This window comes from Mytilus galloprovincialis, chromosome 4, assembly GCF_965363235.1.
Source record: "Mytilus galloprovincialis chromosome 4, xbMytGall1.hap1.1, whole genome shotgun sequence".
Taxonomy (NCBI): Eukaryota; Metazoa; Mollusca; class Bivalvia; order Mytilida; family Mytilidae; genus Mytilus; species Mytilus galloprovincialis.
The window spans coordinates 14,954,305-14,980,334 of NC_134841.1; the positions used below are offsets into that span (position 1 = coordinate 14,954,305).

Below are 26,030 nucleotides of genomic sequence, written 5' to 3' on the forward strand. Positions count from 1 at the left end.
GTCCATTCAATTATTCAAAATATCCATTTCATTATTCAAAATTGGCTATTTCCTAATTTTCACGCGTGTTTTGGTATTTAGGTCCTCCGTAACCCCTCTAATGGTCATTGCCGCACATATTGTTTATTATCAGTGTATTTCTCTATCAATAAGCTTTTTATTGGTGTATAATTTTTATCGTAATTAGGAGCTGACGGGTTGCAGCAGTCCGTTCCATTATACAAAATAAGCTATTTCTCAATGTTCACGCGTATTTCGATATTAAGTCCGTCGGTACTCCTCTTATATGCGTTGCGGAACATATTGACTATATACCTTTTGCTCCTCTCTTAATAAGCTTACGAATGAGTTATAAGGTTTATCTATTATTCGGGGCTGAAGGGTAACAGCAGTCCATTCAATTATTCAAAATATCCATTTCATTATTCAAAATTGGCTATTCCTTAATTTTCACACGTGTTTTGTCATTTAGGTCCTCCGCTGCACAATCAACTTGTTATATCTTTAATCAGAGGATGAAGAATAGCAAAGGTCCAGAGAAAATAAAAAAAGACAACGTAGATAGATATAGGAAGATGTGGTGTGAGTGCCAATGAGACAACTCTCCATACAAATAACAATTTAAAAAGTAAACCATTATAGGTTAAAGTACGGCCTTCAACACGGAGCCTTAGCTCACACCGAACAACAAGCTATAAAGGGCCCCAAAATTACTAGTGTAAAACCATTCAAACGGGAAAACCAACGGTCTAATCTATATAAACAAAACGAGAAACGAGAAACACGTATATATTACATAAACAAACGACAACTACTAGAGTATTTTAATTTTGATATATATATATATGTTTTGGTATTCAGGTTGTTCATACATGGAATTTCTTTTAAAAATAGTTAAGAAAAAGCCATAAGTTTATATCCTCCGAAACTAAATAAATAAATGAAATTAAAGATTTACATCTAGTGTTTTTTTTATAACAATTTGAATGATCGTTTGATAACACTAAAATGACGAATTTAAAAATACGGAATTTAGCTACAGTGTCAGTTATTTTTATTTCACTATTCACCGCTCCAACTTGAATAATGAAACCTAAACTATTTCATCATTCATTACTTAACATTGAATAGTGAATAGTGAACTAGTTCATTATTCATTATTGAATTTTGAATAATGAATAATGAATAATGGACGTACTTCAGCGCGGTAAAAATGACAAGTATGATGGATTTTTTTCTGTGCCCGGTAAAAAGACCACCTACATAATGTAGTGTTCTAGTACTTCCCAGATCTATGGACAAACCGACAGGCAGGACGGAACACTCTTAGTTAATCATATGTACATACCACCTAAAACTTCATTTTTGAGGGATTATATATATACATACAACCTCTAGTAACTTACCCTGTATTTCACTTTAAATGTGTCTCGTTTTATACTAATGTATAAGTGAAATAGTCGGGCAATCCATGACAGATTTTGCCAAGTAGCCTTTGCCAGCTGTTCATATTAAATTGTTCATATTGCCTCGCATATGTGTGTCTTCTATGCCACATACAACTGTGACGATATTGACTTTAGCAAACAATTCTGCTCAAACCGGTGCTAGGGACTGTCTTTCAACTTTCAATGAAACGAGCATGATTTCTCTGTGTAAAAGATCTCAATGTATTTGTCAAGAGAACAGCAATAAAGACGCTGTTTCTTTACTGCAAATGTATTGTGTATATGTCTTGATTTTGATGTCGGGCAAACTTATGAAAGAAAACGGAAACACAAAAATCAGTATTTTTTTTTAATTTGTTAAGGCGCATAACCCTAGAATGGTATAAATGACGCCACCAAAATTCAAATGTGATCTGTATTTTGTTGTAATACGGATTGTGTATAAGTTTCTTAACATTTTGTTGAGGCAAACTCAAGATAAAAGAACAAAAACTATTTTTTGACGTACGGACATACACACAGACAAAGCTGGAAAAACTTAATGCCCCCTCCACTATAAGTCATATTTCATTGAATAACCCGATGTTTTCATCACTTAGTCACGATAATTGCTATCTATATCCTATTCTTTTTTTATTTATATAAAGTTCCGGAAAAAATTTCCCTAACCGATATTAATCAGAGTCTTTTAAATAACTAGAAGGAATTCCGATCTATATATAGAAAATTATTGACCTGGCTACTGAGGTTGTCATTTGTCGCTTCTGTAAAAGGAGTAAAAAACGGGGCATGTAATATCAAACTCGGGAATACGCTGGCATTTCATAATCTATCATGTATTGTTACGTAGGGACATTTGTTCTTACGAAACAGCTTATAAATGCACATCTTATACAGGGGCAGATCCAGCCATTTTAAAAAGGGAGCGGGTTCCAACTATATGTCCCTATTCAAATGCATTGATCGGCCGAAAAAGGGAGGTTCCAGCCCCCGAAACCCCCTTCTGGATCCGCCACTGTTACAACATTTTGATGTCTCATATAGACTTTCCAGTTCGTTTTTCATTGTATACTAGAAAGATCTCATTTTTGTCTGAATTGGTGAACCCTTTTTTAACGATAAAGAGTAATAAGGAAATGAAAATTGAATAAGGAAATAGAAACTGAATAAAGAAATAGAAACCCAATAAGGAAATGGAAATCTAATATTATAACAATGAAATAAAAACCCAATAAGGAAATAGAAACCGAACAAGGAATGAAAATCGAATAAGGAAAAAGTTACCGAATAAGAAAATGAAAATTGAATTAGGAAATAGAAACCGAATAAGGAAATGAAAATTGAATAAGGAAATAGACACCAAATAAGAAAATAGAAACCGAATAAGTAAAAAGTTACCGAATAAGGAAATGAAAATCGAATAAGGAAAAAGAAACCGAATAAGGAATGTTACATTGGTTGCAATGAATTACATTGATTTCCCAGTTAAATAAAAACCGATAATTTCACATGTGAAATAAACGGGGTTATTTCACTCTCTGACGTCATACAATAAGTACCGATTATCAGGTTATCTGCATGTTGATATCGTAAAATATTAGCTGCGAGACATAATATGAAGCTTTTTGTCGAGTGAGCGTACCGAACGAGATCAACTAGCCTTCATATAATGTCAAGCAGCTGATATTTTACAATATCAATATGCAGATAATCTGATAATCGATTTATCGGGCTATATTTGCGTGTTTCGGAAGTGTTTTCTTTGTTTCACCAGCACACAAAAGTTGACTTGATAAGTTTGGGTCAAAGTTATTAACGTCGGTTCAAACATTATGACGTCGCTGATATGTCAGGGTCAAAGTTATTAAGGCCGGGTCAACGTATTTGACGTCACAAAGACATGATACGGAATAATATTATTAATTTGTATATTTTAACAAATTTGATTCGTTTAGGGATAGTCACATGTTAAACTATATTTTCGAAGGTAGAGAGAAAACGTGGATAGCAAAAAGCATATTGTACGGCAAAAAGCATATTGCACGGTTATTTTTAGAAAATATAAAAAACGATAAACTTTGTGACGTCATGTATTGAATTTCAGGATATTGTTAAACGATGATATCTGTGATCGATTATTTGACGGAAAAAATCTTCAAATACTTAAGATGACAAACAAACAAAAAAAAAGCAATTGAAATAACAACTAATATTTTGTATTGTTAAGGAGACAATATGATATCTATAAAATTCCAACAAAATCAAATGACGATTTTGATACAAATATGGTCGGAAATTAATAATATAACAAATGTAGCCTTTGTATGAGGTCAATACAGGATATATCGACCCAAAGAAGTATATCGACCTCGGACTACGTTCTCAGTCAATATACTTCTTTCAGGTCAATATATCCTTTTATCATATGTTTAGTAGTAAATACAGTAGTTTTGCATGTTTGATAAATAGCCTGCTGTTTAATCCGTATCGCGCAACTTTGGTGCGCACCCTTTATCACATACCCTTTATCACACCCTTACCCTTTATCGCATACCCTTTATCACACCCCTACTTTTTTATTTTTTTATTTTTTTACATAAAGTCAGTTTTGGATTTTTTTTTTGCTTATGAAAAATTTTCCTCAAAATTTTGTTTAATGACGTCATTGTTTGGTATGTGACGTCACGAACGTCGTTTTCATATTGTATGTGACGTCACGAACGTCGTTTTCATATTGTATGTGACGTCACGAACGTCAAGTTTTCATATTTTTGGCACACTAAATGCAACTATAAAAAATACAAAAATAAACAAAGTATTTTTAAAACAACAGCACGCAAATTGTTAGGTAACCAAGGTGCTTCGGATTAGTAATTGAGCAGTTCTTTTAAGGCCTTTGAAACAAGACAGAAGTAGAACTGAAGGTAACCCAGTGCTATGGAACAGAAAACAGTTCATATAATACTCTTCTGTTGAAACATATGATAAAGCGTATAATACATGGCAAAATCCGTATCATATTTCGTATCATCCCGAGACATCAATATCAGCTCGTTTAATCCATGCGTCGTTCGGTCACGCGTTGTCTTATTTTTGATATACAAATACGGCGATTAGTTATACTATAAATAATCGAAAAAGGAAAAAGAAAACGAAATTGAGGAAATTTTTTTTTGAGGAAACAAAATTTTGAAGGAGAAAAAAAATCAGTTTGGACTTGTAAAATTTTTCAAAATTTGAATATCGAAAAAGGAAATGGAAACTGAATAAGGAAATGAAAATCGAAAAAGGAAATAGAAACCGAAAAAGGAAATGAATATTGGAAAAGGAAAAAGAAACCGAATAAGGAAATGAAAATCGTATAAGGAAATGAAAATCGAATAAGGAAACGAAAATCCAATAATGAAATAGAAACCAAATAAGGAAATAGAAACCAAATAAGGAAATAGAAACCGAATAAGGAAACAGAAACCGAAAAAGGAAATGAATATTGAAAAAGGAAAAAGAAACCGAATAAGGAAAAAGAAACTGAATAAGGAAAAAGAAACCGAATAAGGAAATTGAAATTGAATAAGGAAATGAAAATCCAATAAGGAAATAGAAACTGAATAAGGAACTAGAAACCGAAAAAGGAAATGAATATTGAAAAAGGAAAAAGAAACCGCATAAGGAAAAAGAAACCGAATAAGGAAAAAGAAACCGAATAAGGAAAATGAAACCGAATAAGGAAATTGAAATTGAATAAGGAAATGAAAATCCAATAAGGAAATAGAAACTGAATAAGGAACTAGAAACTGAATAAGGAACTAGAAACCGAAAAAGGAAATGAATATTGAAAAAGGAAAAAGAAACCGAATTAGGAAATGAAAATCGAATAAGGAAATGGAAATCAAATAAGCAAACGAAAATCCAATTAGGAAATAGAAACCGAATAAGGAAAAAGAAACCGAATAAGGAAATGAAAATCGAATAAGGAAATGGAAATCGAATAAGGAAATGAAAATCCAATAGGAAATAGAAACTGAATAAGGAAATAGAAACCGAATAAGGAAATGAATATTGAAATAGGAAAAAGAAACCGAATAAGGAAATGAAAATTGAATAAGGAAATGGAAATCGAATAAGGAAATGAAAATCCAATAAGGAAATAGAAACCAAATAAGGAAATAGAAACCGAAAAAGGAAATGAATATTGAAAAAGGAAGAAGAAACCGAATAGGGAAAAGAAAATCAAATAAGGAAGTGGAAATCGACTAAGGAAATGGAAATCGAATAAGGATGATTATCGAAAAAGGAAAAAGAAAACGAATAAGGAAATGAATAAAAAATTAGAAGAAAAACTTTTTGAGGGAAAATATTTTGAGGAAAAAAAAATATTTGAGGAAAACAAATTTTGAGGGAAAAAAAATGAGGAAAAAAAATTTTGAGCCAAAAAAATTTTGAGGAAAAAAAAATTTTTGATGAAAAAAAAAAATTTGAGGAAAAAAAAATTTTGAGGAAAAAAAAATTTTGAGGAAAAAAAAGGAAATGGAAACCGAATAAGGAAATGAAAATCGAAAAAGGTTATAGAAACCGAATAAGGAAATAGAAACCGAAAAAGGAAATGAAAATTGAAAAAAGAAAAAGAAACCGAATAAGGAAAAAGAAACCGAATAAGGAAAAAGAAACCGAATAAGGAAATGGAAATTGAATAAGGAAATGAAAATCCAATAAGGAAATAGAAACCGAATAAGGAACTAGAAACCGAAAAAGGAAATGAATATTGAAAAAGGAAAAAGAAACCGAATTAGGAAATGAAAATCGAATAAGGAAATGGAAATCGAATAAGGAAACGAAAATCCAATTAGGAAATAGAACCCAAATAAGGAAATAGAAACCGAAAAAGGAAATGAATATTGAAAAAGGAAAAAGAAACCGAATAAGGAAATGAAAATCGAATAAGGAAATGGAAATCGAATAAGGAAATGAAAATCCAATAAGGAAATAGAAACTGAATAAGGAAACAGAAACCGAATAAGGAAATGAATATTGAAAAAGATAAAAGAAACCGAATAAGGAAATGAAAATTGAATAAGGAAATGGAAATCGAATAAGGAAATGAAAATCCAATAAGGAAATAGAAACCGAATAAGGAAATAGGAACCGAAAAAGGAAATGAATATTGAAAAAGGAAGAAGAAACCGAATAAGGAAAAGAAAATCGAATAAGGAAATGAAAATCGAATAAGGAAATGGAAATCGAATAAGGAAATGAAAATCGAATAAGGAAATGGAAATCAAATAAGGATGATAATCGAAAAAGGAAAAGAAAACGAATAAGGAAATGACAAAAAACTTTGAAGAAAAACTTTTTGAGGAAAAATATTTTGAGGAAAAAATAAAAATTTGAGGAAAAAAAATTTGAGGAAATAAAAATTGATGAAAAAAAAAAGTTGAGGAAAAAAAATTTTGAGGAAAAAAAAATTTTGAGGAAAAAAAAAATTTGAGGAAAACATTTTTTGAGGAAAAAAAAATTTTGAGGAAAAAAAATTTTGAAGGAAAAAAAAAATTCAGTTTGGACTTGTAATATTTTCAAAATTTGAATATCGAAAAAGGAAAAAGGAAAAAGGAACCAACTTGTGTCTGGTAGTGTCATGACATTATTTATTTCTTACATAGTAATGTATTTATGTTTTTGTACGGGCATTTCGTTAAGCGGGTACTCGATGTACCAAATCTTGTGTTTACTACAAATAACACTTCGTGTATGATAATACACAGGCAAAGTTCGAGATTTTTTATATATATATCAACTCAGATTTTAATTCCATTTCATGTATAGTTTCATGCTTATTATAAAGGGAATAAAAATTTGGTAAATAATAAGAATGGTAATAAATCAGTATTATGTTCATCATTACTATTTTTATATTTCTTTTTATCATTTTCAAATCATTATTTAGAATAAAAGAAAACATGTTCACTTATGAAAGTCACAAGAGCATCACAGTTATCACTATCTTAAGACAGCTTTGAATTACATTCTATGACATATATCATATGATAGTCATAAGATGGTAATAAGATTCGTCCTTAGATATATCTTATGACACATCTTACGATACTTTCGAAAACCAGGCCCCTGGCCTCAATGATGTCGACGGGATTAAACTTTAGTGGTTATCATTCGGAATATCTAAAAGTTGTTGTCATTTGAAAATGTTGTGAAGATTGCATATTTTTGTACTGGTGATTTGGAGCTCGATGAACCATATGATAATTATCAGCACGTCTTATTAGAGATAATTCTGGTTTAATTTTTGGGTCGTTACCTTCAATCCTATTCTGACAATAAACTAATGTTGTGTCAACTGCTCTTGTTGCTGATGGACCAGTATGTTTGGTTCGTGATAAATAAGTGAAAGAACTATGAACTACTTTGTAAAGGATCAATATAATTCAAACAAAAAAATCTCTGAAACTGACATTATCAAGATGCTTGATTTTTTGATTGACAAAATATTTGTTACGTTCGGAGGACGTGTTTTTCAACAGACTGTCGGCATTCCAATGGGACCAATTGTGCCCCTCTTATTGTCGACTTGTTTCTTTATTATAATGAGGCTGACGTCATACAGGAACTTCTTATGAAGAAAGATAAGAAGTTAGCAATATCCTTTAACTCCACTTTCCGCTATAGATGATGTACTTTCACTAAATAATTCAATATTTAGTGACTATGTTGAACGCATAAATCCCATCGAACTAGAGATAAAAGATACACCAGATACAGTTAAGTCGGCCTCATATCTTGACTTACATCTAGAAATTGACAATGAGGGTCGGTTGAAAACAAAACTTACGACAAAAGAGATGTTTTCAGCTTTCCAATTGTGAACTTTCCATTTTTAACTAGCAACATTCCAGCAGCACATGCATACGGGGTATATATCTTCCAATTGATACGATATTCCCGTGCTTGCATTTGCTAACATGATTTTCTTGAAAGAGGGTTGCTGCTCACAAGGAAGCTATTAAACCGAGAGTTCCAAATGGTGAAGTTGAAATCATCCCTTCGTAAATTTTACGGACGCCATCACGAGTTGGTTGACCGTTATGGAATAACCGTTTCACAAATGATATCGGATATGTTCCTTACGTCGTAACTACAATCCCCTTCCCTTTCATGAATGTGACCTACCGAATAATATTTACCGGATTTGTTATAACATGAGCAACACGACGGGAGCCACATGTGGAGCAGTATCTACTTACCCATCCGGAGCACCTGCGATCACCCTTAGCTTTTGGTGGGGTTCGTGTTGCTTATTCTTTAGTTTTGAAGGTTGTGTCATGTGTTCTATTGTTTGTCTGTTTGTCTTCTTTCATTTTTAGCCAGGCGTTGTCAGTTTATTTTCGATTTATGAGTTTGACTGTCCCTCTGGTATCTTTCGTCCTTCTCTTATAGTACTGGTAAATCCGTAGGACATATGCTTTGCCTCAGTGTATAAAGGTGAAGTTTAGCCAATCAAATATAATGAAACGAAACAAATCGTAACCATTGGGAGAACAACATACATATTATAAACAACTTTATTTATAATAAATCAAAACATACAATCGATGATTCAAATTTATAGCAGTAAAAGTAAACTATTATTATGTAGGGATTTATTTAAAAAATTGTAACTTTATCATCAATTTGTTGCAAAACAATGAAAACAATATTTAAAAATTAATAAAGACTGAATATTTCCAGGTACAATCAGTGACCCTCGATCTATTTTGCAGAACAGTAAGCACTTGAATATGTGATATCAGCATTTCACTAACGTTAGATATATAACTCGGTGGTAACTATGAAAAACACTATCAAGAATAGCAAATAAAAAAGTGAAGAACTTCAAATTTGACAATGTAATGGTTTCATTAGTTAAACACTTTCATGCCGGTGCTAAATATAAATTAAAAATACATAAAAACACATGAAAACTGTGAAAATATAAGCAATATATACATATATCTACATTTAAATATATATGTATAAATGTGGTAAGAAAATGTAAAAAAAACATTAAAAAAACGTATATCTTTATCTCATGGTGAAGTAAATTTAGAATAATTTCTTTTTAAACTTTGAGTAATGAATTATGATCGTGGTCATTCTTTTTTTATATTGAGGATGCTGTCTTATCTATGTCATTTAGCAACTTTGTGTTGCTTTTACCAACTTGGTCATATTCATTAAAACTGCGTCTACTAGTACGTAAATTTTTGTTTACGTCTTTCTAATTTAAAAAAAAATATATTTGCATTAGATCTTTGTCATTAGTATTTCCCAGAATTGTTATAAAGAAGTACGAACCTAATTCTTCTTCCTTTTCTAAATATATGTATAAATAATTAAATTTTCTAAAAAAAAACCATCTAAATCACAAAGATTGCCAAGACTTAAGAAGAAAAAGGAAAATTTCAGTTCACAACACGTTTAACAACTCAAAAATCTTTAAATATCTGTTTTTAAAAACCAAACAGTTCTTCAATAAACGTTTCACAGAAAAAAAAATCTTTTATTTACTTAAACCAGATTCGCTGTGTGTTGTGGTATCAATTGCTTCTAAAATAATACAGATTATTCCCTAATATCTTGGAATGATTATTTGTTGCTCAAATTATGATTAACATAATCAGAAATTATGCAATATAAATATTATTGTAGTGACTCAAAAACAGATCCAAAGTTTATTAATGGCATATGTTATTACTGAGCCAACTTTAGGATCGATTCATATATTATTTAGTTTAACTAGTATATACAAATATTTGACAAAATCATGAAAATACAACATATAACGTTAATAGTTTCTACCTATCTGCACTTGAACATGATATTGTAAGCTACATAGATATATTCAAAGTAATTCTTTAAAATTTTTGATAGTATGATCTTTCTTGATTTGCAAGTTTATTATGCAGTGTCTACCAACAATCTCTAAAAATCACAAATTTGATGAAGATAGCAGGGACATTGTTTTGATCAGAATTTGAAAAGGCTACATTTTCGTGTAATATGGCTTAATTGATCTACCTTATTCTGGAAACAATTCATATTTATGTGTAATATAACATGTGGAAAGCAAAATTTAAAATTTATAAAAAAAAATCGAGTTTTCACCATTTTACCTGTATTTCATACAAATTGTTTATACAATAATTAACGACATTATAATATTGTTACATTTAAGTCTATTATGATTATACAATACAATATGCTTTATATAAAACACTCCGTCACATTCACATGTGAAACAAGAGGTATATACATACAAAATACAATTACATAAATCATAGAAAAAATAAATCAACTTTGAAATATAATACAATATCAGTAATAATGTAGGTTAAGCAAAATATTTACTTTATTATTAAATGAATCAAATGCATTTAATGGGTAATATACAAAATAGAGAGAAATAAATTATTCATTTAAAACATCTAAACTATTTTTTGTAATGTTTAATTAAGAGAAGTTGTTCTGCATTCAAAGTAGGGTAAACTATCAATTCTGCCTTTACTGTAAACAATTGCTTAAGATTTACCAATATTCTTATTTAGAAACTGCACAATAATATATTTTATTAGATTTATTTTAAACTTAAGGCATACCATGCTATTTTGAAATGAGATTAAACAAAAGTTAGTATATTATAACACGATGAAACCATGATCTCCAAACTAAGGAATTTTTCTGTAAATACCAGATGCATGACATAGATTACATACTAATTATTTGATATGAATATTTAATAACTTTCTAATAAAAAATAAAGGTTTTTTTCTTAATCATCTTTATAACGACATTTGAAAGAACACTACAATATTTGTGTAAAATTCGACAAAAGTTTCTGTAACTGGTTCTTCAAACTTGTTTACCTCATTGACCTGAAAAATATATCACGACGAAGAAAATAGTGAAAACTAAAAACAATGGATACATTATTACAGCTTTCTTTATGTACGATTTCGTATTTAGATAAAGATCGGAAAATTTATCGACTTTTACAATAAAGAAAACTTAACAGCAATGGAAACTTGACTATATACCTGTATCCTTGTTAGTTTCTTTGCACGAGTTATATTTAACTATGAGTAAAGTTGTTACTGGCATAATTTTCGTATTTGCCACTTAATGCTTCTCTCCACAGGTAACAATGCACATTGTCCCTAAAAGGCAAACATTTAAAGCTTTCGTAAGAATCATGTGTCAGTTAATAGCCAAATGTCAGTTAATAGTCAATGTGTTCTCTTCTTCTGCGGTTTTTTTTTAAATATAACTAATAAAATAAGAACTTACATGAAGCAAATTGTAATTATTTGAAAACTAAATACAAATTACCTGTCTTTAATTCAAATTCGGTCTGATATAAACTCCAATATGGTACTGGTGACTTGTACGGCTGTTGCAGCAGTATCGTTACTGTATATCTGAGATGGTATTTGAGGCATCTTCAGTCTGTCTGGATAAATCATTCTTTCCGGTGTACCAACCATTAACACTAGTTTTTGAACAAGTGTATCGAGACCTCTGTCTAGTTTTACCGCCAGTTCAAGGATGTTCTTTGTATCAGGTATACTGTTAGCATCTTTCTGGTAAAACATGGCTTTCAGTGCCATTTCAACTGACTGGAATGTATGTTATGTATTTTTGTTTTTATATATGTATATATATATATATATATATAAGAAAAATGATTTAAGATAGTAAGGTTTCAAGGTTTACTCGCCTTTAAAGATAAAGTAATATTCTTTACGCAAAAGTTACACTTATTCAAATTATGAAGATATTCAATGATCATACAAAGTCAAAGCGACTTAATTCTATGTAGTACTTCTCAAGATGCAACTCTATATTAATTTATGTATTCATTTAGTATCTGAGATATAACATGGGCGTAAAAAGAAGGGAATATTTATTACTTTTTTATATATTGCCGACTACTCCTCAGACACTCCAAATATTTAGACTTATGCTTTACATCATTGAGGAGCTAACAAGATAATTACTTTGATGCTTTTTATTGTTTTGGTCAAGTGTCAATCATTCATGAGTTAAAAGCAATTAAAGAATAACTAAATTTTATTTACGAGGTGAAAAAATATACGATTTGATTATTCAATAATAATCACTTACTTGGTAACATATCATACAAATTATGTTGAAGTTTGGTCCTTTTTCAGCATGAGGTAAGAATTCTACAGCTCCAGTCAGATGAACTTTTGCCTGTTTTATCCATTGCCTTGATTCGTGATGTGATGGAACAGGCTCTTGTGGTTGTCGTTTCGTATTCACAGAACGTCCACCGCGCTTACCACGTCGCTGATTTCGGCTTGAATCATGTCTGGCATCTTCATCCCATGTTCGGAAGTACGAGTAGAAATATGAACTACTAGGTGGCTTGAATGTTTTAGAACTGTCAGAATCTATGTCTTGTCCACTTTCCATTTTTAGCACAATTTGTTGTAAGAACTGAAATACTGTCTTTGCCAGATCCTCATTGCCGTGATTTTTGTCGGGATGCCATTTTTTGTACAATCGCTTAATAATTTTTCTTCTTTCGTCCTCTGGAAGTGACCATGCAGCTTTTACTATTTCTTTTACCTCTTTAAAAATATCATCCAAGTTCCTGTCATCTTTAGGTCCATCAGCAATATCCAAAAAAGGTGACAATTCCTTTGAGCTCTCTTGCTTTTTTCGGTTAAACTTGTACAAATCGTATGCCATTATTTTTTCCGTTTTTTCGCCTACATTTACCTCATATCTACAGAGTATGCTGTCTAGTAAAGTGGAAGTAGACGCTGCTTCACATCTTTGTACAATGATAGCGTATTGGTATAAAGCAGGAATGAATACATTTTTGTCTTTGGTCTCTTCATTCAAAAGCAAAGCAACATATTCTCCAATGTCGAAGTCACTAAAATTATTGTCAAGATAGCAGTGCCAATCTGGATGAACGACAGTACCAGCAGGGGGAAAGATTGACGTACTGCATCCCCGCATGACGGAAAACTGTGAAATACCTGTCCTATCCAAAGCTCTTGAAATATAATCTGGATTGCGAATGTGATGTAAAACAATTAACAGTAAACCCTGAGTATCAATGAACTCGTTATTAGTGCAACTTTGAAGAGTTTGACAAATTGTTCTGCAGTTGAAAACAAGCCAATCGCTCATTTCTCTGTCCTCAAAAGAGCACAGTAAAATATGCTCAATTCCATCAATTTCATTGACTTTTGTATGGTAATAACACGTTTCCTTACATTTACCAACAACTTTGCCATGAAAGACTAAGCTTAAACGAATGTCGTGCACTTGCCTTATCCTTAACTTTTCAATTCCCGCAATTATCTTTTTTACGTCAATGTTTGTATCTGCAAATCCAAAATGAGTTTTTTTCAAGCAATGAACAGTTATTCTAACTGCAGCTTCTAAAAACTCGGGAGAAACTACAAAATCGCGAAACAACCTGCCCTTTTCGTCAAACTTGGCTTCTAGTGACTCTTCCATCAGTTCTTTTGAAATCAAATCGGATAAAATATGTGGCTGAAGTTTCAATGGTAATTTCTTGAAGTCTGAAACAATATCTCCAAGTGTGGAAACCTCAAGCTTTTCAAATTGCATCATGTAAGGCATTCCGATATCACCTCCAATCTTTTCCTCAAAATCGATGTTATCTGAGTAGACAATTGACCTGGCATTAGCTAGCACTGAGTTCCTTGATGGCAGAAATAATGCATCAATTTCTACCAGATCTGTTGTTAGCTGTTCGTCTATCATTTTAAAATTATTGCAAATGCCTTGAAGTGCCTTCTGCACAGTTTGCATTTCGGTAATAAGTAATTCCTTATTTCCAACATCTTTTTTTAAATGCTGGAGTACTCTAATAAAGTTGCATATATTTTCACGTGTGTTCATTCCTAATGCCTCAAAAAGCTTGAAGTATTCTCCGTATTCCTCCGGTACTTCCATAAGGTATGGTTTGATTACATCGGTCTGTAAACTTTTCACTACTCGATTGCAAGTGACTAATATTTTTAGTTTAGGATGGAAAATTATTGGTGTATGAAAAAGAGTTTTCTTGTATTTCACCAAATTAGAATCTTTATACTTAAGCAGACATGCGTAAATTTGTACCATGACAATCTTAATCTTGATTACATTTGCATCGTGAACTTGGCTTTTATCAGCCATCAACTTCAGAGAATCGCAAATATTTTGTGTATGCTGAATAACACTGTCTAACGATGGTTCTTTGCATATGTGCAATTGTTCAATCATCTTGTTTTGAATATTTGTAGATTTCCAGGTCAAATGATGAGGGTGAGCAGCATGTGGAAGAACTGAACATGTCGTCCAACAAATATCAGAATACTCAAGTGGAATGGAGTTCTTGTAACAAATAAGTATTGCATTGGGTTGATTAAAGACATCTGTTTTCCACTTTTCTACCATATATGGAACTATGAATTTGATACCACAAATTCTTCCAAGTACATCTTGTTTCTGTAACTCTGGTCGATTGAAAATATGACGAATCAACATTTCAGATTTTTTAACAACTTCATCTGTCACTTTAGTTCTTCCTAGACCCTCAACATGGTGTGCAAATTGCACAATTAAATCGCTTGTCACTTCACACTCTATTCCAGCAGTCTCTAGTAGGTACCTCCAACATTCTTCTTGAAATGGTTCTCCTGGAAATTCGTCTTTACAGCACATTGCTTTCATTAAGGAATTAAAAGGATTTTTGAAATGTGAAGCTTGATACAAATTTTGCTGATTATCGGGTACAAAACAAACGTTCTTTAGAACACAAATAAGGTCGTTTTGCTTTTCATTAAAACCTAAGGACTTAGCTAACAATTCTTTTTGTACATATGCCAAGTGTTTCAAATGGTGATCTCTTGGAAGGAATCGAAACTTTGGAAGCAGATGATTAGTATATATGTCAATAGCTTCCACTTTTTCATTCGTTATTCCTATAAGTGCATACAGCTTTTTAAGTTTTTCTGATGTTCGCAGTAAAATTGTCCCAGAAGAAGCAGCCCATTGCTCTATTCCATCTTTAATAATGTTACGTGTTACTGAATTGTCGAGAACCAATATACTTGAACAACCAATAATACTAATGTTATGTCCATTCAAATTTACATGCAACGGAATAGATTTGACCTTAGCAATGAAGTTTTCTTTACTATAACTTTTCAGGATTTCTTCGCAATAGTCACCTAAGTATTCCATAATTTCGTAGCAATCTTTTATTTTTATTTGTTTGTTGCTAATTTCGTTTTGGTAATGATGCAAGTATTCGAAAACAGCTCCAGGGTTGCCATGGTTGACAATTAGTTTATTCATAATAAATTTGTCACAAGGGGCAACTAAGTTGTCAATGCAAGGAAGAAAAATACCTTCAAATGCTTTTTTAAGAATTCCCGAAAAACTGCAAATGTCTAATATGAATGATGCTTTGTTAATTGGATACAGGACAGGCTTGTAATTTTTAAAAGTTTCATTGATTGCTTCTTCTGTGCATGGAAGAAGACACCATGGAAGTAGTGGCCTTAACAATTCTTGAACTGCGCTGAGTTTCATTGGTGGTTCTGTGTCAGACTTTATCCGTATTTCAGAATTTAGGAATTTCCATACAGACTCTATCCAACTTCCATTAGGAATGTTCTCACTCCGTGGCATCCATGTGACCGTTCTGTCAAGGGTTCGATATGTTTCTGCTGTCAGCGTGTTAAAAAGCAAATCGGCAAAACTCTCAATATTTAATGGCTTTATTCCAATAGAAGTGGTTGAAAATTGACTAACAAGTTCACAATGTAAAAACAAGTGCGAAGATTCCTTCAAAATATAACAAAACTCCGAGCAAAACACTGGGTTTTCAGAGCTAAACACTCTCAGGATCCCATCATCTGTTAAACGAAGAGGTAAGCCGTCTAGTTGGTCGTCAAAAGACTTGCTTTGTTTGCAATATGTAATACATGATATCAGATTACTTACAGTATTAAATGTTGAATCTTTGATCAAGTGACCAATACTACCGGGAGTACATTTATCACTGTTGTCACTGTTGAAAGATTTCAAAAATGAAATGAGGAAAGTTGGTGACATTTCAGCTGTTTCTATCTCTGATTCGTTGAGACTATGCAAGATAAACTTTGGGGATTCGAGCAACTTAACCCCCAAATTTTTGATAAGGCGAACGAAAATTTTAATCCTACTACGATTTATTGCTTCTGTTTCTGATATAAGAGCACTTTTTTGCAGACTAGCGATGCGTTCTCCAATTCCTTCACTGACGTTAGAAATTACCTCCGTGGACAAAGAATAAGGTATTACTGTTTGATCTAAGTTATTGAAAACACAAGGATATGCCATTGCATGGCTGCTCAAAGGGTAGAATCTGACTTTAACTTCTGTTTCACTTACAAACTTGTAGCTTGGGAACACTGGCTCCTCGTTACGAGATATCCAACGATAAATGATTGCAGCAAGAAACTTGAAGTATTCATTAGTTACCTGGCATATGTCTGGCCAAAACCTGTGGTAGAGGTCCAAAATTTTCTTAACTTTTTTCTCCTCTACTATTGTTTCATCTTTCAGTCCAAGTATTTCTTTTATCAGGTGAAGGGCTGATACATACGCTGGAGCTATTACATTTTTCATAATATGCTTATTCCATGCCGATCGAAATCCGTCTTTATTCTCTGTCCATAAATTTCTCCTTGCCTCATGATCTAATGCAAAGTGTCCATTTATATGAATTGGCATTCCAGTCTCTAGTGGAAGGGGTAGGAAGCAGTATGCAAGTCCTTTGGTTGACAATTCTTCACCATTGTCTGGAAGAGGAAGTGCAACGCCACCTCTAGGTAAAACTCCCAATTCACCATCTTTATACGCTTCAAGTAAATTATCTGGAGAGCGTTGTCCTGCAAATCCTAATCGACTTACAATCAACCAGTTTTTGTTTCTTCCACAACTATCCTTTACGTTGATTTTATATCTTACCTCCGAAGTTGGGAAACTGTCTGGATCTTTTGAAGTTCGAATCTGGCGAGAACAAGATTCTAGTGTTTCGTAAAATTTACACCTCTCAACTTCATCTGATTTCGTCATGTGTATTTCCACCGAATAATTTTCTTTTAACTGTCCATCGACAATTTCTGATACTTTTATGCGTTTTAAGTTGTTTGCAAATAATAAAATATCTAACATTTCTTCCTGAAAACTAGAAATCAAACTGCGAATAAAGTGTCCATTTATCTCTTTTGTTGAAATTTTAGAATATGTTGAAAAAGTGTTTGTTCTTAATGGAAGTCTAAAAATTGTTCCACATTCTTTCATGAGCAAGTGCTCGTAATAGCCTTTGAATACATTTGGATGGTCCTTTTTCAACACCTCTGTATGAAAATATTGTCTTCCAGGACTTTCTGGTGTAGCCTTTGGAACAAAGTTACAATGAGGGTCCATTATACAAAGGATTTCCCCAGTTTCAACATTTTTTCCTTTTGTCAAAAACGACGGAACATCAGTTAGATGATATACTGCATTAAACCCCACTCCATATTGTCCCGTTTTCGTTGGATCATCTCCTTTACTGCCTATACCAAGTCTCTGTATTCCTTTTATGTCAGCTTCCGAGAATGAACTGTCATTATAAACAAGGAGTGATGGACCTTGTAAAGATTTCCAAGAATCGGAAAACAAATTGTCCGCTTCATGATCATTATAATCTAGAACTATATGCATTTCTGATGCCTTAGCGTCATCTGCATTCTGAAGTAACTCTTTCAGAACTCCAACGTCACATGGATAGCCAGACAAAATGCGCCTAATTCTAGTAACAAGTTCCTCGTGCTGTCCGAAATCTTTTGAAAACATCTCGATTGGCTTAGATAATTCATCAACCTTTTGAGCTCGTTTTGTGTTTATTCCTAAACAAAAGGCAATTTCAAATGAGATACTAGGATGTGTAAATTTCATTGTTTCTAGGGATGTAATATTTACTTCATCTATGCATAGCTTGCTAATATGTGTCAAAACTCCTTTTGTGTCTGGAATAAACAAGTTCTTGAAATATTGCTTTGGGAACTTCTCAAATTTATTGGAATCAACCAACATTTTAAGAAGCTTCACGTATATCCTGACTCCATTATCTGACATTTGGATAGTCTCCTGTTGTGTATGAAGTAATTCTAAAATCTCAATTGTCTTTTGAACAGAACACCGATCGGGTATTCTAAGCAGTTTTATTAATCCTTTCAAACCTTTCAAATGAACTGCGGTGTTCAAGCTATAAAGGTGTGGAGTGCAATCCTCTGATAAATTTAAGAAAAGTTGACACGGTTTGACGAAAGTTCCATTAAGTAACACAAGTTTCTCATTAGAATAGTCATTTACGACTTGCATGATCTCTTCAAGCCTTTCCTCATCGTGTGCATTTTTCTTATATATTTGGTCAAAATATTTGTATATTTTCAATGTAGTTCTATCGAGAATGTGCAATTCATCTACAGCTACGATTTCATCAGAGCAGGATTTGCAAATGGTCGTCAGATTGTCTAGAACTAATTTAAAGCTTACATCCTCTTCATCTGCAACACCTAAGCCTTTGATAAATTGAGCATCAATGTCTAAAGGCAGACTAGAGTTGTCTAAAACTGCTTCTAACGAACAAACAAGCTCCAGAATAGTTTCGGAATATAATTTGGAAGGACATTGAAACACTACAGGAACGTTTTCCTTCTCTTGTTTCAAGCTAACATTCTCATATGATTTTGATCCTTCTCCTCCCCAGTCTAATTTCCAATTCATCTGCCTTTTCTTAACCGGAAGAAACTTTATATTTTGAAGTTGTCTCAACAATTTTTCATTTTGCATGATGCTCGTACGTTCTTTGAAGAGATATGCAACAAACTTCTTACAGCGATCCAATGCAAATTGCATGTCTATGGTTGAGAGTTTGCAGACTGAGTGTGCTCTGTCTATAATCATTTCTTCTGACAGTTCACTTGTGATCATTCCAAGTTCGTGTAGTGTGTCCAACCGCCCTTGCGACTCGTATCGTTCGTCTTTGGAATCAATGAATCGTTCGTCGTCTTCTTCATATAGAGACCCTACCATTTTGTGTCTATCAATTAATTCATCAGGGCGCCTATACAGTCTGTTTGGCGCTGTTGGGATACAACAGTTTGTTTTTAGTATAGCAAATAAACCGCCATTGTCTCGACAAGTGTCTAATGCATACAGGATTAGCTGATCATTTGTAGATGAATCCCTTGTTCCAGACGCAAGAAATGGAATCACAACTAAGGAATAAAACGGTACTATATCTATGATTCTTGTGTGTAATGCACCATCAAATCCAAAATTCGTTAAATAGCTTTCTATGCTTTTCGGAAGGCGTATAATTGTGATTTCTTCATTTTCAAAATGTTCAATACACATCTGAAATGCCGTTTCGGCAAATTCAGTTTCCATCAAATGCGGATCTAAAAATTTAGAATGACTAAGGCAAACAGATTTGTCACCTCGCCGGAAAACAACAGATTCTTTTTTTGGATCAGATATGAATCTATAAAATGCTGCAATCAGTGGTTCCAAAATGCCTTGCTCTTTCACTGGCCACCGCTCAAAGTAATGCTCATGCGGATTAATTTTTAGGGCAGGTAAATGTTCCAAGAACACAATATAAGCAAGACAAACAGCATCAGTAATGAGAGCCTCGTTCCATTCACTGTCACTTTTGGAGGATGCCTTATCGTCTGTCGTTTCAAATGAAAGACGTCGGCGATCCGAGCTAACAGCAAATGACCCATTTATATGTACCGAAAATTTACTTTCCACCGGTAATGGAAGGTAACAAAAGAGATGGCTGGTCTGGTAAAATCCATATGGAGATTTTTCTAATGAACAGGTGCTGTATGTATCATCATCATGTTTTTCCAAAAGACAAGCAACACTACCAAGTGGTAGTACACCTTTTTTCTTTGTATTTAATGCCATCATTTTGCTCCTATCTATGCCTGAGGCCCAGGTAACAAGCCAAGTTGATCTCGAAGAAAAACCATTAATACTTAAATCTTTTAAATTGTCATCTGCATTTATGACTATTTCTTGCAAAAAACTCTTTGATATTGTTGTCAAGTTATGAGTTTTTTTTCTTTTGGCAACATTCAGACTTTCAGACATGTCTCTTAACACTGTTATTTTCTTTTCGGTATAACTCCTTTTTCCAAAAGGCTTCTCTATCGTATTTTTAAACTCTCGTTTCACTGAATACAACAGAGATGCTTCCGTTGGATCTGTTTTGTCGGTTGGTAAATGATAAAATTCAATTTCATTTACATTTTGGGTAAACAACAGCAAATTTCCGCACGCCTTTACAAATATTTCTATAAGCTCCTCCATCTCCTTGCGATTGTAAACTTTGTCACTTATTTTACTTGGCGTATTAGCTTGTTGCTCTGTTCTCAGTGGAAACCTAAATAAAGTTCCATCGAATGACTGGTTTCCGTTCCCTGCATTGAGGTTACAACCAAATACTCCATTGTATGGCTCAAATTGGGAGCTCATTCTCTTCAAAACATGCTGATTCTTCCTTGTGTCAATCTTTATTCCTGGTTGATTCTTGTTTTTAAGGGCAGAACCTAGGTATGTGGTATGTGGATCAAATATCACTATCTGGTTACCAGATACAAAGCTTGGTACCTCTGTTAAGTTGTAGACAGAACAGAACCCCAATCCAAATTTTCCTATTTTAGAGCTGTCGTCTTCTTTCGTTGCTCCACTTAATTTTGTGATGTTTTTTAAATCCTTTTGTGAGAACAAAGCGTCATTGTATGCCCATAAGGCTGGTCCTTGGCATTGTGCCATATTTGAGTCTAGTAGTTTTGTTCTAAATTGTTCATTTTCACGTTCGTCATACATGAAACTGACCTTCGTAGCACCTGCATCATCGGCATTTTGTACAATTTCCTTGGGAACGGACAGTCCATCTTTGTAATCTTGAATTAATTTGTTTATCCTTGTTGTGAGTGGTTCATTCTGACCCCATTCTTCAATGCCTTCTGTATCCTGAAGCAATTTATCTGTAAGGGACGGTACACCTAGTTTCACTGCCGTGTCATGAGATATGTCAGGGTGTACGTAATATATCTCATCACCATCGTCTTCTGCTGCTCCTTTAAGCCAGTCGTCGTTACAATAGTTGCATTCATTTGCTAATTTTAAAATAACTTTTCCTGAGGTATTAGTATATACTGGAATCAGGACTCTTTCATCTATATCGTCACATTCTTTCAGGCTATTCAATATTTTCATACATAGATGAAGATCACTTTTTGATTCACGTTCGTTTTGGTATCTGCCTTCGTATTTGTGTTGAATCATTTGTAGAACTCTCAATAACAGATCTGTGTCTTGGCAAATCACACAGTTCATCCGCTTGAAAAACTGTATCAACTTTGGAATCCTTATCTCTGGAGGCAAAGAAAACAGATACGGCTTTAATGAGATGTCGGAGTCTGTTGTTTCTAAAATCATATTGCACGATGGTTCAAAGCCAGATCCGCTCCAAATCCATTTTTCAGTTTCAAGAGGTGTGACTTCGCTGCCTCTATTATGATTTTCAGATAGGAAATTGTAAATGTGATAAATTGATGGCAGGAGGTGGGGTTTGTACTTGTCCTCATATACCCGAATGATGATAAACAACTGTTCAATTATACTTTTGATATTTGGAGTTTTGTTCCAACTGAAAACTCTAGACAGTTCAGATTGAACACTTCTTTGTAAAACAGGTTGAACGCTACCTATGAGAAGAAAGAATTGAGGATCAAAAAGGTCAGCTGGCTTGCAAAATGGGAAAGCAGATTTATACCACGGTAACATATCAGGAAAGTGTTCCATTCTACAGCTTGGCTTTATGAAATGCACGTTTAGCAGCCTTTCGGAAAGATTCGACTGTCGTGTAAGCAGGGGATTTTTTTGCAGAAAATCAAACAATTGTGATGATCTTCGATCTTGTGCTTCTTTGTGTGCGTTTGATTCTATATGTTTTGCACATTTAACGATATCATCAGCATTCACCTCACTGCCTGTTTTCAGTCCCAATTTTCGTACTTGTTTCAAAGTTATAGGACAAGTTTTCATATTTGGAAAACGATCCTGACCTATGACGATCCATTTCAAATCAGAATCTTCTGGATCAAACAATTCATTAGCTTTTTTCATTTCTCCACAGCCATTTGGAACACACTTTATGTTTTTTGCGATGTCTAAAATGCGTTGTTTGTTTTCAAATGTTTTCAACTTATTCATTACAAATTTCATCATCATGTTCATCTGATTGTGAGAATAATGGCTTCCTCTTTGTAAGCAACTCATTATGTCAATAACTACCTCTTCCATATCTATGGTAGGCACTTGTAGGTCTATCAAAGTATTGTGCAAATGTTCAGAGTAAACTAATGAATCCTTGTGATATTTGATTGGTAAGTGTGCTGTCTCTGCAATGATGCTTACTTCACTTGAAGACACGTTTCGTCCAGAATTTTTTTCTTTGAAAATTTGTAGTTTGGATATGAAATTAACTACCTTGGAACTCAAATACGAATTTTTCGCAATATACTTTGCAAATTCTGTTCTCTCTTTTTCTGTACAGGTTTTATTAAATTTCTGAATAGCTTGGCTGCTATTAAGTGGTAAGGTGACATCTTCTAACATTTGTAAAACATTTTCAATTGTTGGAAAATATACAAACTTGTTTATGTCTTCATGGTTCATAATTGCTTTTGGTAGTGTATCGACTATTACGATATTAAGGTAACTCAATGCTTTACAAACTGGGTCAGGCAAATCTTTGTAGCCATGATATGTCTTTAGTAAAACTTTAGTCGATATTTTATACAGAAAGTATTTACTGCCTTGTAAACAGCTTGGAAGGAGATGCAAATGAGTGAAGTCATCTATGTCATAGTCTTGTAAAAATTTCCAAACATTCGTCAACCATTTCTTACCAGCAACTGTACTTGTGGCTGTTTTCCAGCGTAAAGCATGATCAGTTGTTTTGCCGTTGTATTTCCTGATAGTACCAAGAAGAAGAGTTGCTACATCATCTGTTGATAGTTCTTTCATCGTACAAAGCTGGTATTCATCTAAAGAAGAAAAATGAAATATTGTGATTTTAAGGACAATTATTACAAAAAAAATATATAATCTATTCACATTCGTTCATAATATTTTGTCTATCGTGTTATATTATTCAGTTCATTTATTCTGTAATGTCAATAGGCTGAAATTGATTGGGAAAAAATCTTTTCTTTTAATCTTAATCAAAGCTAGTTTTAAACTACTTTCATTTAAAATATACTCACTACTCTCTGCCATTATGACAAGTAGTCTGTACAATTCTGTTTGGAGACCATGTTTGCAGAACACATCTTCTTGTCCCGGAAAGAGTTCCATTTCTTCTTCACATAGTATAATCCGTTTGTCCTGTTCTCTATTTCCAAATAATGTAAAACCTCCATTCTGTAAAGGAAGTAGTTCAATACCAACTAGGCTGGGACTGCTCCAGGATGAAAGAATGAAATGAAGTACATCAAGCTTTTCTTTACTTGTCATTTTCTTGTATTTTGCATCCGACTTCAAAAAATTAAGAATGAGGTCCGGCGTCAACTGTTGTACTGTGTAATCCCGGTATCTTATCATAGATGTCACATGTTCTGGTACATCGACAAGATTGGCGTTATATCGCTGAACAAGTCGTACAATAGTTTCCTTCACATCTGTAATTTATATTTACACTTAGTTCTGTTGATCTTGACTAAAAAGGTGTCATTATAACATTGCATTGCATACAATATATAATCTTATCTGTCATTAAAGTGAGAGGGTTAGCGCTATAGAACCAGGTTTAATCCACCATTTTCTACATTTGAAAATGCCTGTACCAAGTCAGGAATATGACAGTTCTTGTCCATTCGTTTTTGATGCGTTTTGTTATTTGATTTTGCCATGTGATTATGGACTTCCCGAATTGATTTTTCTCTAAGTTCAGTATTTTTGTGATTTTACTTTTTTTTTTATCATACAATAATTAGATAGTTAAAAGTTGGTAACAAATATATGGTTTTCAAATGTTTATTGTCTGAGCGTTACTTATGAAACGCGCTTCGGTCGTACGAAATAAGTGTTTATTTCAAATAAAATGTGTTTAAGAAAAATCATAGATCATCTGTTAAGTATTGAATATTAGTTACGTTCCTAACAATTACTGATCTTATAGACTTGCTCAGAAGTTTGCATACCTTTTGGGATAACCCCATCAAAAATGTTAAATACGGCATCTTCTGATTTTATCCATTTACCGCCGTTGTTCTCTGTATACAAAAAGGCTGTTTGTAAAAGTCGGCTGTATAAAGGATTGAGAATGATTGCCCAGTCGTTGGTTATTCTTCTGTGATCTGGTATACATGTGTAAGTAAGTTGAAGAATGTCTCTTACATTCTTCTTGCTCTTGCTCATTTGTATTGTTTCGTTGATTAACATATGATATGCCTCTGCCAAAACTTCAATGACTAAGCATTTGTTCCATCTGATCGTTTTATCCATGTGAGCCTTGTTTTTTGTTTGATCTGCAGTTGGCCATTTCACATGACGCCTGTTTTGAGTAAGTGCAAAATATCCATTCACATGTACCGGAAATCCGGTCAAACTTTCATTCTGTAGTGGAAGGGGCATCAGGCAAAATACATGACCTTTGAACTCTTGGTCACGAAATAAAGGCAAACCCAAGCTCACGTAAGGGCTGTAGGATAACGTCTCATCTTGGGATAATGTCTTCAATTCTTTAGACATATCCCCACCTTTATAGTAGTGCATTACATACCATTCGTTCTCAGTGTGTTGTTCATTTTGTCCATTCATTTCTATTTTCATATTATAATAAGTCATGAAACTTTTTTCTGCCAAACCTTTTCCCACAGATTTCATATACTCATGCAATTGTTTTCTCTTTTTGCGGGCATCTTGTATACAACTGTCAGATATGTTCACCGTAAATATTGGCAAATCGTCACCTGAATGAAGTTTGCTGACGTTCTTTGTATATAGCTCTATTTTCTCTAAACACTTCAGAAACAGTAGTTCAACTGAAGCCTCTGATTTAAATGCTCTAAAAAGGTCATTAATCTTTGCTTCATCATAAACATTGTCTGACAATAATGTTGGTTTTGAACGCAATGGAAACCGAAAAAATGTACCTTTAAATCTCCCAGACTGTAATGTATCTTGTTTAAAACCGAATATACCTTCTAGAGCTGAAAGGCAGTCTGATGTGCTCATTTCTTTTGTATGCTTCTTTAAATTTTTCAATTTCATCAGGATACATACACGTTCAGGACTAGTTTGGTGCGGATCTAATATTAGCATCTTGTTCTTACTGATAATCATTGGATAATCTAAAAAAATAATTAAAATTAGAGTCATTAGAAACATCCAATTTAGAAAATAAGGACAAGTTTGATTTGCTTATTT

At 33.1% G+C, this 26,030-nt stretch overlaps 1 protein-coding gene and 1 long non-coding RNA gene across 2 annotated transcripts in view; both read right to left on the bottom strand.

Moving 5' to 3' along the window:
- LOC143071437 (sacsin-like) overlaps positions 1 to 26,030 on the bottom strand; it is an 89,682-nt gene that overhangs the window by 39,631 nt on the left and 24,021 nt on the right. The window lies entirely within an intron of this gene.
- On the bottom strand, positions 23,142 to 25,166 carry LOC143071438 (uncharacterized). The gene is made up of 3 exons (XR_012976904.1): positions 24,803 to 25,166; positions 23,867 to 24,280; positions 23,142 to 23,647 (listed from the first exon to the last, which is right to left on the bottom strand). It is a non-coding gene; the product is annotated as an uncharacterized LOC143071438 (long non-coding RNA).